We start from the raw sequence: 14,446 nt of genomic DNA, 5'->3' as shown, positions 1-14,446 counted from the left end.
TGAACCATGGTGATACTTAATTGAATTGTATTTAATAAGTGAACTAAAATTTTCTAGTATTTAAAAAAAAATAATAATCCATCCTTAAAGGTACTACAACACTTATCAACGATGAGAAATTTTGCGAGAATTATCACTGAAGAATACATAAATCTATAGTATTAAGGTTTTTTTCCCTCTCAATATCTCAGTAATACATAATATATAAGCGTTTTTTATAAAAAATATCGAGGATGTCGTTAAGTTACAAATTCTGTTTCTTTCCCTTGGTCTATCCACTGATACGAGAAAAACCAATAAGACTGATGAAGTGTATGACGTTAAACGCGTCTAATGTCTCTCTAGATGTAATAACGCCACTATAAACTGTTTTTTCTATACTCATAATTCTTAATTTAATAGCCTTACCGTGGAATCTTGTTACAAAAAAAGAGAGATAAATTCGCATCAGTTTGTGATATATATAATTATAAGTAGATATGTATAAAATATATATAATTAGGATTAATCAACGTTTTAAGTCTCTTTGGATAAGTCGAGTGATTGATTGAATTCAGAATTTCGAGCTATCTGCTCTTGAAAGAATCAAATCTGAAACAGAGCTATCTTTCTTTCTAGAAAGAGCAGTTTAACTGGTTTATTCATCTGAATAGAAGGCAGAACGTTCTTCCTGTAAACGTTCTAGATTTCTCGCTTGAATAGGAAGCGAATAATTACGTAAGGATAAAAGAATGTTCGACTTTCAGAGAAGCCAGGAAATATTTAGCAAGATAAATAATTTGTTTTAAGTGATACAAACAGGAATGAGACCCGGAAATGTAATTTAGTATTATTTTCATTGTTTTATTTCTTCCTTCCTCATTTCCTCATTAAAACTTTAAACTTTACATCTTGACTTCCTCTTCGATTTACGATTAACTCTTTAAAAGTAATATCATAATTAACCAGCGAAATGTTACGTTTTGTGTTATCTACTTATTGTAATTGATTATTAGCTCTTGAATAATTTTTATGCTTAAAGCTTTTCATGATTTTCATATATTAAAGTTATCCATAGTCTAAAGTTTTTTACAAAGGACTTAGTTTATTAAAGGCACTTAAATAAAATAATCCTAGTCATTGTTGAACAAATACTAGGTACCTATTTGTTCAAAAGGTAGAATAGTGAATCATAAACATAGATAATAAAGTCGGTGAATTTACCTTAGGTCAGATACAGCGGAAATATTGAATCAAAATAAACATGGGGCCATTTAAATAACTTTCTCACGACTTGATCTAACTAATACTAATTAAAGAAAAAAAATCCTTATTATGCATATCAAACTAGTAATTTAAGAAAAATCATTTATATCGAATTTTTGTACCAGCCATCAGGCAGCATCGATATCCGGATTCCTTCTTTGTGGATCATCTTTGAATTAATACCTAACAGTCTATGAATATCTAAGGAAAGTCGAATAGTTGTACATTTTAATCTAATAGAAAAGTTTAAGGAAATAGTTTTTTTTACAGTTAAATGCTCGGTCTTAACGTTGTAATCCGATATACTGGGGAACCATCATTGTTCTGAAAGAGAAATGGTAGCTAAATAAGAAATAAGAACAATGTAACAGTAGCGCCGTTTCCTGGAGAAATTAGCAAATGCAAAATGTATCAAATTAAAGTAGCAGATATCTTTTGTAACGATTCCATAATCGATCTATTTGATCCAATCGTAGAAGAGAAGGGGAAGAGATTGTGTTTCTGGGGAAAATGTCTATTCTGATTGCACTATTCTGAGAGCATTGACATCAATAATATAATAGCAGATCTAAATGCCAAAGTATGCAAAGAGTACGCAAACGTGGTTTCCATTCAGAATCCACTGAGAACGGGTTCAGGGTTCTAACTTTTTTGGTTAATTATAGGAGACACATTCTTTTACATATTGGAATACAGTTCTCTCCGGATTGAACGTCAACTAAATGGACCATGTCGTTACAGATAGGCGGAATAAGTTGGTCCTGATGCTTTAGTGATGCCTTCCTCCATGTGACTATACTGTGAACTAGAAATTCAAATAGCAAGAAGAAGACAGAGATATGTGTCTTTAAAGAACATAAAGATAAAGAGGTAAGAAACAGATTTGAACAAAAAGTAAATGAAAACATCGTGAATGGATGATGTTCAAACGTTAGGTTTTAGCACAACCTCAAAAATACCCTGCCCAACTGAAACTGAATAATTAATCGGTTACAAAAATGCGATAAAATAAAGACCTTTTCTTCTAGAATTTAGCTTTTTATGCGGGTCAGTAATTCGTTCAGTAAATTCCATATTTTTCCTTATTGTTTACAAGATCTTCTTATCCATTGGCCGCAAAGTAAGTAATATGAGATTTTTGCAAGGTAGGTACGACTAAAGATGGAAAATTTAATTAAAAAAAAAGATAATCTTCCTTTCCTTTAAGTAAAACAATGAATTGTGGAAAGTAAACAATGAATATTTTAGCTTTCTTCAGATGCACTGTAATGACTTAAATTAAAAGAGAGGTGATTACCGTTAGAAACGCCAACCTATGTGTACATAACCTGAGACAACGCTTTCGAAACCCACCAAAAGCAGGTTCTAAAAATGTGCACCATCAAAAGAAAGTATTTCACGGCAGTTCCAGAAAGAAAGGTTAGAATTAGCTGTAAAATATCTTAAACTAGAACTCTTTGTAAGCTGTGAAGAGATTATCTGTGTCAAGAGTAGAAAATTTGTATGGAGAGTGAAAAAAAAGAGAAGGTTTTCTTCAATAAATAAATCATTGGAAAAGCGGGCAAGATAGAACTAAGCCGTTCGAAAGTAGGTCAACATTTGGTCTTTGCTTACCTCTCAGTAACAATATTGTCCCTTACTTGCAACGTTCACATCTTCAAAAAGATAAAAACTTCACCAAATATTGAGAAAAACTGTTACTAAAAAATGAGAGAACAATAATATTAAATTTTCTTCAAATGATAAGGGAAATTTTCCATAACAGTAATGTTAACAATAATAAAGATAAACAATAAGTTTCAGTAAGATAAAAAGTTCGAAATTTTACTTATTTCAAGTCTTCATATAATATACAATATAAACTAAAACAAATTATCTTAATATCTAACAAAAAACAGAAGACACAACTGCTTGCGAGCGTTGCCGGAGTGGGGACCACTGCCACGTATGTACATATAATTATAAATTAAATTAATCTTCAAATCCCTTAAAGCAGGGGTGTCAAACTCAAAATCTAACTTGGGCCAAATAAACAATGCTTAACAATGCGGTGGGCCGCAAAAAAGAAGAAGCAATGTTCATAGAAACAAATATTTTTATTTTGACTAGTACATTGTAATAAACATATATAAAGTTAAATTATTGTTTACGTCCTGATACTTGACATCTCTTCTCTGATACTATCTTTTCTATTTCGGGAGAAATTTTGTTGGCCGAGACTACTTTCAAAATTGACCCAACGTGAGGGTTTCAGCCAATTAGAATTTTACGTTAGATATTATTTGAATTATATTTTAGAATTAGTGAATTTGAAAAAAAAGACTATCTATGCATCTAAAAAATATTGCCACAAATTTTCGTTTTTAAGATACTCTTTGCCCAAGCATTGATTCATAAAAGAGCATTTACTGAGTCAGAAGTTAGAGAAGATCTTCTATTGGTCATTATCATCGCAGCTTGCGAAAATAATCTTTCCGATGGCACTGAAGTTGCACAGATACTAAAAATATCTTTCGCCATTCTAGACAAATTTTTGAAGGAATTCTCAAGTGTTTTCCACCATTCTAAAATGTCAACGTCTACTGGTGCTTGGTCTAATTTGGTATAATTAATTATTTCTGTCTTCCATGCTTCGGTGATATTTGCTGATTTTTGAGCAAATGGTGCAAAAATATTGATGCAGTCGTCGTCGTCGCCGTCAAAAGGTGAATCATCAGATTCTTTATCTTCACCAACAGCCCCTAACTAATGGAGCGGGAAGTTTGTTGGGAGGTGTATTTTTTATTTCACGAATCGACTTGTTATAGGAGGCAGATATGTTATTTGGGTCTTTCATTTGGCGCGTTTTTAACATCTTTTTGAAATTATATAAAGATATATAACAGTAATAGTAACATATGATGCATTGAAGTTAAGTAGTTGTCTTCTTTTACACACATTTTCATTACCAATATATAAATTAAAATAATTATTAGAAAATAATAACATTTTTTGAAAAGATTATTAATAGCAAACCACTTTTAATACTTAAACAAAAATTCAAAAAAACCGAGACCGAGACCGAGATTTGAGCGACCGAGACCGAGACCGAGATCGAGACTGCATAAAGTCTCGCCTCGTCTCGGTCTCGTGCACTAGTTTCGAGCACTACATTTCTATTTTATTTTTGCATTGCGTCGGATATATTGACTGGGCCGCAAAAATGTTCATCTCCGCGAGTTTGACCCCCCTGCCTTAAAGCAAACGATCCAATGTAAATAGTTATAATGATACAAAATGATAATATTAATGCTGATTAATATGATAATATTAATAATACCTATAACCTAGAGATCACATTGAAAACATCTTAATTTTTACCTAAAGTAATATGACATAAACAAGTTACTTATTCCTTTGTAAATAACAAATCAATCTACTAAAAAGGACATCCAAAATAAATTTAAATTAAACTCACATGCATGATCGTATACTGTCTGAACAACATAACTCAGCACTATATTTTATTAAATTAATAATTGTATTATACATTTAACAACTTCTCTCGAAGATCGTAAGCCTCTTTACAACAATTTATAATTCATTAAAAATCTCAAGTAGACATAACTTGTCTAAAAAAAAAGTTCGAAAATGTCAATATCTTTTTTAAGATGTGCATTTCTGTAATATGCATGTGTGTTCTTTTCAACGAATGCACACATATGTTACATACTGAACAGTTGCAGTAGATTTTTCAGACTTCTTCACAATATACTCTTGCGTAGATATACGACGTCCGACTTAATAAAAATGATGCTAAAATGGGATACAAAACTGTCGCAAGAATTTCTCGTAGGATTAAATTTAATTGAAAGCTGTTCAATTTAATCATGGAACTTGTTAGAGCAATTAAAATAAAGACAGTTAGTACTAAGTATACCAGGTTGACGCAACGTCTAGGTTGTACCGTTGATTTAGTATTTAATGCGTTGAATAAGTGAACTCTATCGGTTGATTGGAGAGGTTTGAAAATCCTAGTACGGATATTTAAAATAATATTCAATGCATGAAGGCAAAACCTGTACCTTAGAAGCTAAAAAAAAAAGTCCAGATTGGTGAGTGACCTTCCTTGTATGTGAAAACTTCAAGCACTAAGGCATTGATGATATTTGGTTGATGATTGAAGTGTTTAAGAATGAAGTGAGTATAGAACAGAAACAACAGGAAACAACGGTACTGAATATCCTAAGTTTTAAGACATTTTAGAGAGGCGATCTTCAACAATATGATAATTCTACCAGCAGTCACGTACACAGATAAAAGCTGCGGACTCTCAAAAGAAAAAAGTAGATGTACTTAAACATAAGGGGTAAGAAGGATATACAATCAGGTAAATGAAGTAGAAATAGAGATTTTGGAAAAACAAATAACTCGGTGTCCTATTTAGAAAACCTAAACTTATGAGCATCTTTGTTTTTCTTTCTGGGTAAAGAAAGGAACAATAAGTTGATTAGGGAATATGTTGAGAGTTATGCCTTAACCAAAGTGGTCGAGAATTTAGGAAGCACAGATCCCTAAACGGAAAGTGCTGTAAGTATAATAATCCACAGGTTAGCCAGCTAAAAAGTACAGAGGTACCAATAGAATGTACATAAAACATATCTTGGAAAAATGATTAAACTTATTTAAAATTTTGCATTTCTTGCTGTTCATAATAAAATGGAGAAAAACTTATTTAGTTGAAAACAATATAGCGGATTTCTTGCTTACATACGAGTACAAATGAAAACTAAAAGAAGCGGAAGGAATCAAAGTACAATTATTTATTTATTTCATTGGCATGTGTAACTAATAATATAATGAGAATAATATCTTTTATTTCAACTTTACAGTTGTTTCATGAAATGCATCAAACATATTTACAGAACTAATTAAAACCTAAAATAACTGACTACCAAACAAATATACAAACTTCACTTCATTAACTAAACATGGCTGAGCAAATCCAAACATTACTTTTTGTTCATCACATGGCTGAACTAAAAAATAATTAGCACGGCCTTTGCTTTACTTCGATTACGAAATGTATATTATATATTTTTTTTAAGCAGGACTAACGTCCAGCTACAGGGAGACGGAGGCGACTAGCAAACTTACTTTACTGTAAATTCTTTTTATTAACCTTTAAATAAAATCCAAGGCCTAAGACCGGGAATCGAACCCAGTACCACAATGCATCTTAGCTTAGCATGCTTTGCCTCTAACTTCTCGAAGCCTGATATGATAAATAAATATACTTCAATATAATTGAGAATGGATTGCAATTTTTATAAAATCTACAAACATGGAGCCATCATTGAATTGGGTACACAGGTCAGTGCTGAAGGTTACGGTGTTAACTCCTATAAACTAAGACTAAACTACAGCCAGAACATTACACGAACAGGTAGACTGGCAGAAAACAAAAATCACACTGGAAATATTTACAGTTGTGGAATGTACAAAAAAATTTATTCACATTCTGTTTGACAAAATTACGACTTAGAATGATTGTTTACCCAAATGGCAGGCGAGTGTTGTTATGTAAGACTTTAATTTCAAATTTAAACAGCGACCAGGCGAGGAAATGGTTAACGATGATACTCTGAAACTAAAGAGGTGAAAGTGGAGTTCTTAAGTCAATAAAGGCTTTGAAGTTGATTGATGAAGAAATAAAAGAACTTCAATGATACATAGAAAGAAAGCAGAGGATTCGAACAGCGGAATCCGAAAGGCATTTAATTAGGGATGATACTCAAAGAAGAGAGGAGAGAATTATTCCGAGAGAAAAGAGAATAGCAGAGACGAAAGGCCAAAGTGCAAGATATATGGTTCAAGAAAAAAAAAATCAGAGAACTTGCAACAAGAATATTATGAAATAAAAAGATATAAAAAATGGGTCTCCATTTTCTATTCTCCACTGAATGTCTATACAGTGATAATAAAAAAATAACCCAATTTATACTGTGCAATAAATTGGAAGGTTTGTTTTATGGGTTTGTATAAGATAATCAGAATTAATGAACATGATAGCTACAAAGTTGCAAGTAGACGGAGTAAGCCCAAAATACACCAGATAATATAATGTTTGATATAAATGAATCGCCCGAGGTTAGGGAGATGTAGCAGGCCGATCTGTAGACAAGTGGCAGTAGAAAATACAAAACTGAAGTATATTCACCTGAGAAATATGCGGTTCTATAAAGAAATGTATTTTATGGCATTTATTAATATTTTGGCAGTTGTACTTTTTCATTTCTAAACAAAATTATGGAGTTAGTTTAAATTTTCAAATTATTTCTGTTGAGTTGTATTTATATAAGGACGAGACGTTATCTATCATTTATATAGAAGCATGTTCTTTCTTAATAAAAAGTGAAAATCGAGAGAACATTTTACAAAATTAAATTTTGCCTTTTTAAAACTAAAAACCATCTAAAAAACAAACAAGGTAGATAAGATATATAGGGGAGTAGAGGCTGTGGCCAGTTATACTCGGGGCGTTCGCTAAGGGAGACGGCCATTCTGCTAGGTTAGAGTACCGTGGTGAAATTCATGACCGACCGGTCCAGATGGGTCCCAAGCGATTCTTCTCTCCATCTCCCCAATTTCTATTTGCCCCCCTTCGTGATACTTTTATTAAAAAATGTAAATATTGCTCCAGCAGTTATTTCCATATACTTGTTTTAAGGTTTGCTTTAAAGTTTTCATTTTTTCAGCATAAATATACAAAAAATAATAAATAAAAAAATCTTCCCAGCTGTCTCGCTTCAATGTTTCAATCTAAAGTCATTCTGGAGAGTCACCATTCAGCCAAGAAATAGTAGCCGCTAGGTCCATTTCAACCAGAACAACCTTGACAGCCAAGAAATAGTAGCCGCTAGGTCCATTTCAAACCATAACAACCTTGACAGCCAAGAAATAGTAGCCGCTAGGTCCATTTCAAACCATAACAACCTTGACAGCCAAGAAATAGTAGCCGCTAGGTCCATTTCAAACCATAACAACCTTGATAGCCAAGAAATAGTAGCCGCTAGGTCCATTTCAACCAGAATAATCTTGACAGCTAAGAAATAGTAGCCGCTAGGTCCATTTCAAACCATAACAACCTTGACAGCCAAGAAATAGTAGCCGCTAGGTCCATTTCAAATCATAACAACCTTGATAGCCAAGAAATAGTAGCCGCTAGGTCCATTTCAACCAGAATAATCTTGACAGCTAAGAAATAGTAGCCGCTAGGTCCATTTCAACCTAACAACTTAATCAGAAAAAGCATACTTTAGTAACAATAATTTAAAGCAATGTTGTGCAAACTACGGCTTGCTTAATTCTATTTTTTCATTCCATCTGGTGCCCAATAATATTACATCCGTTTTCTAAGGTTTAGGGCTATATTTTTATGTACTAATGTAGTTATTTTTCGTTGTCGTGGAATGCTATTCTTTTCGTTGAAGTAGCGGATTGCGTCGGCATTTCCTCAATCTCTATTTTTTTTGGTTTCTTTATACTTCAACATGACCAAAATAGATCCATACCGTCTTACCCTCATGAGATCATTCGTTCTGGTGATGAAACCTACGGAAATTCTGCTACGATAGATTCTTATAGATAGATACTGCTGGATTATCACTCGCTACGAAAATATCCACTTTCCTTTCAGATTTTTTAAGATCACGCCCCCCCCCCAAATTATAAGAAACTGAAAGAAGGCTAAATAAGATATGACCCTCCAACATCTGGCAACTAGACAGACTCTCTCCAAGAAAGAAGTTGATAGTTAGGGATAAACACCCTCTAAAGCCGAAACCCACCACTTCACAACGATATCCCCAAGATGTTCCGAGAATGGTTTCCTTAGGTGAAGAGAGTATCATCATGGCAATTCCGAAAGAAGGTTGTTGGCACTGAAGGATTTCCAGTAGCATTGCCAGCAAAACGTCATAAAGTCTTGGCCTGGTGGTCAAGTCGAAAAGAGGCAAAGAATGGAAGACAAACCGAAGTCTATTGCCTCAGCACCTGGGAAATGAAAATACATTTTTCTGTTTAATAAATAATCTATTTTAGAAAAATTAGATTGTAAACGCTCCATTTTATGTCTCTAACCTGACTATACACACTGACCTTAACATTCCTTTTAACACCCAAGTCGTTAAAACACGATACAGGAAACTCCACTTCAGCCTGCAATCACATGCAAATCCTCTAGCTCAAAATCTTTCTTCAAGAACACTTCCTGACAACCCGACAAGACGCCTTAAGTGGCCTCGTGATCTCCTCTCAAGTGAAGAGAGCTACTAGTAGCCTAATGTTTTAGAGTGTTACCACTGAGTAACTTCTCCACTCGTATACTTCTGTTATTTATTGTTACTGTTACTTATAGCGTCAAGGCGCTGATTGTAGAAAAAATAAACGCCCAAAAAAAAATGCACCTGTGCATTAAGTGAGTTTGAACGGGCTGTCCCACCTTGACCACAATAATTTGGTACTTAATCTGAGTACACTACCGTGCAAGTACTTTAGAGTATGGCCAAATGAACTTTGAAGCAAGAATCTATGATTGCAGAAGAAGCAGATTCGGTATGGAGTAAAAATTATGACACTACCTTAAAGATTGTAACCAAGTTTTTGGAAGCCGTCTAAGTTAACCTAAGTTAACTGAGAAAGCCAATGTGTCTCTAGGGATTGATTTCACCAGTCGAATAAAATTGGGTCTGCACCTAATTCCTCTCTTAGCTCCAGCCTAAACCGAATATCCCATTTAATAAAGAAGATTGTCTTTTCTTTTATAAAAACTACTCAGAATGTTTTAGTATTGCTATCGAGGGATTTTTTGAAAAACTCTTTATAAATATAAATTACATCGGTGGAAAAAAAACTGAAAAACAAAAATTATGTATAATTAAAGAATATTCTTTAACTAGTTAATATTTTTAGAAGATTTTAGAAGAATATAATCAATTTAAACAAATAAACTTTTTCGTGAAAGACTCTTCAAAAATAGTATTAATTAAAATTATTAATTATTATTAATGCATCAAACTGTTAAATATAACTTCCTCTTTTTTAGAGAATGAAAAGAATAACTAAAATAAATAAATAAATAAATGTTCAACAAGCTAAAATAAAAGGTGAATTTCTTGTGGCGTAAAATTAAAATAATTTTAAGCAATACCAGAAATTGAAGGCACTGTTGGAAAGGCGTATATCTTGCAATTATATCTTAAACATTAATTTAAATTCTGAAAATTATTTTAAATTTATATACGAGTATAACCCTACTGGTTCTTTAATCGTGACAACGTCCTTCTTCATGATTTGTGCTGTTGGATAAGGTCTTAGACTTTCCCCTCAGGAGCAATTTGTTGTCTTTATGAAGAGATTTGCTGTTGGATTTGATTTAGTCATTTATAAAGCGTTGAAGAAAGTGGGTTGTGGGAGTGTGAGAGACGTGATGGTAGTGAAGAGAAGTAGCGTAGCCAGATGATTGGCTGTGGGACGGAGAGGCTGAGTAGGCTTGGAGATTGTTAGCGTAGAAGAGGGTAAGGCAATCCCCGTATTACTTCAAGTTCCGTCCAATGTTCATCTATGTCATAATATTTTTCAACTTGAGATTTTTGAATTTAATTTTTCTTTCTTAACACAACGAGAACGCCAGATATCCATTGTGGTAAAAACATATTTATATCCTTCTATGACTTAATCCTCCGGATGTAACCTCGAGTTCTAACAGTCCCATGGTTGACTTATTTATTTAAATTAAGTTCAATTTGTTAAATAATCTTCAAGCATATGTTGAACATATATTTTACTTTATTATTTTTTAGAATAACAAGAATTAATATACGTTCTGTATAATAAATCTGTATAGGTCTGTAAATTAAGTAATGAGACTGATTTTTTTTAAAACTTTTTATTCAAAAAGAATTACAATTCTATATTGTCACCTTCAAAATAATTTCCTTCTGAAACCACACAGCGCTGGAGACGTTTCTTCCACTCCTCATAGCAGTGCTCGAACTCCGATACTGGAATAGCCTTCAGCTGGTCGGTTACAGCCGTTTGAATGTTTTCGATTGTCACAAAAAGAGTTCCCTTGAGGTGATTTTTCAACATTGGGAAGAGAAAAAAGTCACAAGGACTAAAGTCAGGCGAATAAGGAGGCTGAGGAGCCACAGGAATGTTTTTACTGGCCAAAAACTCCCAAAAAAGAAAGGCTTTTTTGGAACCATTTTTCTCATCCCCAATTCATTGGTCAAAATTTGATGAACGGTGGTGTGAGTCAAATTTAACTCTTCCCCGATCATTCTGACTGTCAACCGACGATCTGAACGCACAAGATCCAGGATTCTGTCGACATTTTCATCGGTTCTTGAAGATGAAGGCCTTCCGCTTCGTGGTTCATCTTCAATCGACTCTCTTCCTTCTTGAAAATGCCTTAAAACACCGAAAAACCTGGGCTCTTGACAAAACACTATCTCCGTAGGCCTGCTGAAGTTTATCAAGAGTTTCCGTTGCACTGTGTCCAAGTTTGAAGCAAAACTGTCGAAAACATTCAAACGGCTGTAACCGACCAGCTGAAGGCTATTCCAGTATCGGAGTTCGAGCACTGCTATGAGGAGTGGAAGAAACGTCTCCGGTGCTGTGTGGCTTCAGAAGGAAGTTATTTTTGAAGAATAGTAATTCTTTTTGAATAAACAAATTTAAAAAATTCAGTCTCATTACTTAATTTACAGACCTTAAGTTTATTTTTATATTAAGACTGCATATGGTTTAACAATATTTTAACTGCAAAAAGCATTAACTTCATTGAATTATACAATATTTACTATTTGTTAATAGTAACAAAACTTTAAACTTTGAAAAATTAACCTAATGAATATTCTTCAATTATCTTATTAACAAATGAATTGACATTACTTGTACTTCTTTTTAGTTTACATTATGTTGTACGGATCAGACGAAAAACATAAGATTGAAAAAGACATTGACAAAGTAATTTGAGAATTTTCATGTTAGAAGAGAACAAATCGAAGGCAACACTGTGATATTTTTATAATTTTGTTGAAGTAGTTGGTATTGATGATGGTATAGTTTTGTGGTGTACGGAATTAGCAACACCGATTCCAATCTCAATAACTTACATAATCAAGTTTACGCAAATTTCATTTAATTATTGCTCTGGCGTACGCTTTAAGAAGTTTAATTTTAAAAGTTCCAGTTGGCTGATTCCGTGCAAAAGCTTAGAAACGCCCCTTATGGTAGCTCCAGTTCGAATAGAAACATATACACGGAGAGAAAAAAAGTTTGAATAAACTTTTTTCGGGCAAAGGAGATCGTACAACGGATATTTCTAATAACAACTCAAGATCGAAAAACTACAATAACCTCTCCTACAAGTAAGGTAAGAGAATATAAAAATATAATAAAGGTGAATGAAAAATATCGTTAAAAAGGATATTTTAATCACTAAACAACTAAAAAAATGAAAATAAATATAAATTACGAGCAGGTGGTTATAGTAAGTGGAATTAAAAGTTGGCTTCAATTATGGGCTACCACTTGGCTACATCGGCCAGAGCATGGGGCGAAGCAGGTTGGTGGAGTACAGCCTCCAGAGATCCTTCTAATTACACACATTAGCAAGCTTTACATGCGTGTATCTTACCCAGCTAAACACACTCGCAACAACTACAGTTTTACGTTAATTAGGAGCTACAAACTCCAATGGAACTCTACTTCTTCCATACCTCCAATTTTAGAACTTTTTCTCTCATGCTCAACTAATTTTGCATATAAAATATACTAAAATAAAAAAATCTCTATTTTTATTGTTTTATTTGCATACAGTATTGCAAATGCACCGTTCTTTATAAACTAATTACAAAACAAAGGAAAAAAACAAAACAAAAAAATCCTAAATTAAAGTTTAACATGAATGGTTCCTGGATGGTAAAAGTTCTGGTGCATCTGTTTTGGGACTGGGGATCATTTGGTGAAGCCTCGTGCATATTCGAGCATTATTTTCGGCTTTGTTGTTTTTCTGAAAAGCAGACTCTCAAACTACATAGTGAAAGAGGTTTACATTTGTTAGGTTTGGTCCAAATGTTCGTTAAGTCGGTGTTTTCTACGTCCAAACTGGTGTAAGAATGTTCTGGGAAGGCTTTAAAGAGCTGACTGCTGTTAAAGATGTTCTTCTGGTCTGGTTGTAAGGTCACATGAGGATTTCGGGTAATGAGGAAGTAGGTAGACTGGATGGCCAAATCGAATGCCTTACTCCAACTCATCGGTCTCGAACTGAGCTGTTGACGTATTATTTGACAAATGCATGTTGGGTTTGGATAGCCATGCAGCCTCTGTAGACTGTTGTCAGTTCAAGTAGTTGATTCCGAGCCCGTCTGAGATCAATTGTTAGAAGTTTTCAACACTTTTACAAGCCTCTCTCAGACATCTAGTTGATTCCCTTACTGGTCATTGTGGTTTAAGAATAATAATAGAAGGCTCATGTTTAATCCCTTCTTTGGGTTTAATGAGAAGGCGGAAGAAACACCCAAACATCTTAAGACGGATTGCCTTGGGTGTGAAGAAATCTGGTTTTGGATCTTCGGTAGGAATATGTTGACAGGAGAAGAGGCCTTAGGATAATTACTACCTAATTTATAGATAGATCTGCAAAATATTTTCATGGCTGCTTGATTAGTTTAATCTGTTTCCTTCCCTATTTTTTAGTTTTTATTGTCTAAATAAATATCATATAAACGTCCACTAGGCCGTTCCGAGTAAAGCGATTGGAGAGTGATCACGGCCAGTTTGATCAGATAAAAGAAACAGTCTTTGCAACTGATAATCAATAACTGAAACGTTACTACGGAAGAGAGTACTTGGCCAATAACTAGCTACGATAATGAATTTACGTTCATTGGATGTTTTTACCAATAAAAATATAAAACAGCTTTATAAATTCAGTCTAAAGCTTTACTACAATAGATCGCAAAATATACTAGAAAAAACAAATCAGAACATTCTGACGGTTTGTCAGCAATCTTCGATGTTTGAAAGAAAAAGAGGAGGTTATGAAGTCTAACGCACGGAACCTAAAAGAAAAAAAAGAATCTATTGTTTATCTCCCTCGGGTATAAGTGTTTTTAATAGAATCTACTCATCCAAACAGAATATAGTATGTAAA

At 33.5% G+C, this 14,446-nt stretch overlaps 1 protein-coding gene and 1 long non-coding RNA gene across 9 annotated transcripts in view; one reads left to right on the top strand and one right to left on the bottom strand.

The window, feature by feature from the left end:
• The window catches only part of LOC141457372 (lysophospholipase-like protein 1), a 40,957-nt gene that overhangs the window by 1,979 nt on the left and 24,532 nt on the right, over positions 1-14,446 (top strand). Inside the window, exon 1 of one of the 2 annotated variants that reach the window (XM_074134268.1) lies at positions 12,091-12,664. The exons of the other annotated variant lie outside the window; for it this stretch is intronic. The gene's annotated coding sequence lies outside the window, so the exon portion shown is untranslated. Of the gene's footprint in view, positions 1-12,090; positions 12,665-14,446 lie in introns of those variants that run through there. 2 annotated transcript variants of the gene reach the window in all.
• LOC141457373 (uncharacterized) overlaps positions 1-14,446 on the bottom strand; it is a 58,812-nt gene that overhangs the window by 29,253 nt on the left and 15,113 nt on the right. The window lies entirely within an intron of this gene.

This window comes from Rhodnius prolixus, unplaced genomic scaffold (genome assembly GCF_049639745.1).
Source record: "Rhodnius prolixus isolate KJV_2025 unplaced genomic scaffold, Rpr scaffold_10, whole genome shotgun sequence".
Lineage (NCBI taxonomy): Eukaryota > Metazoa > Arthropoda > Insecta > Hemiptera > Reduviidae > Rhodnius > Rhodnius prolixus.
Note: the sequence above shows the minus strand (reverse complement) of the source record. Positions and strands in the feature narration are given on the sequence as shown.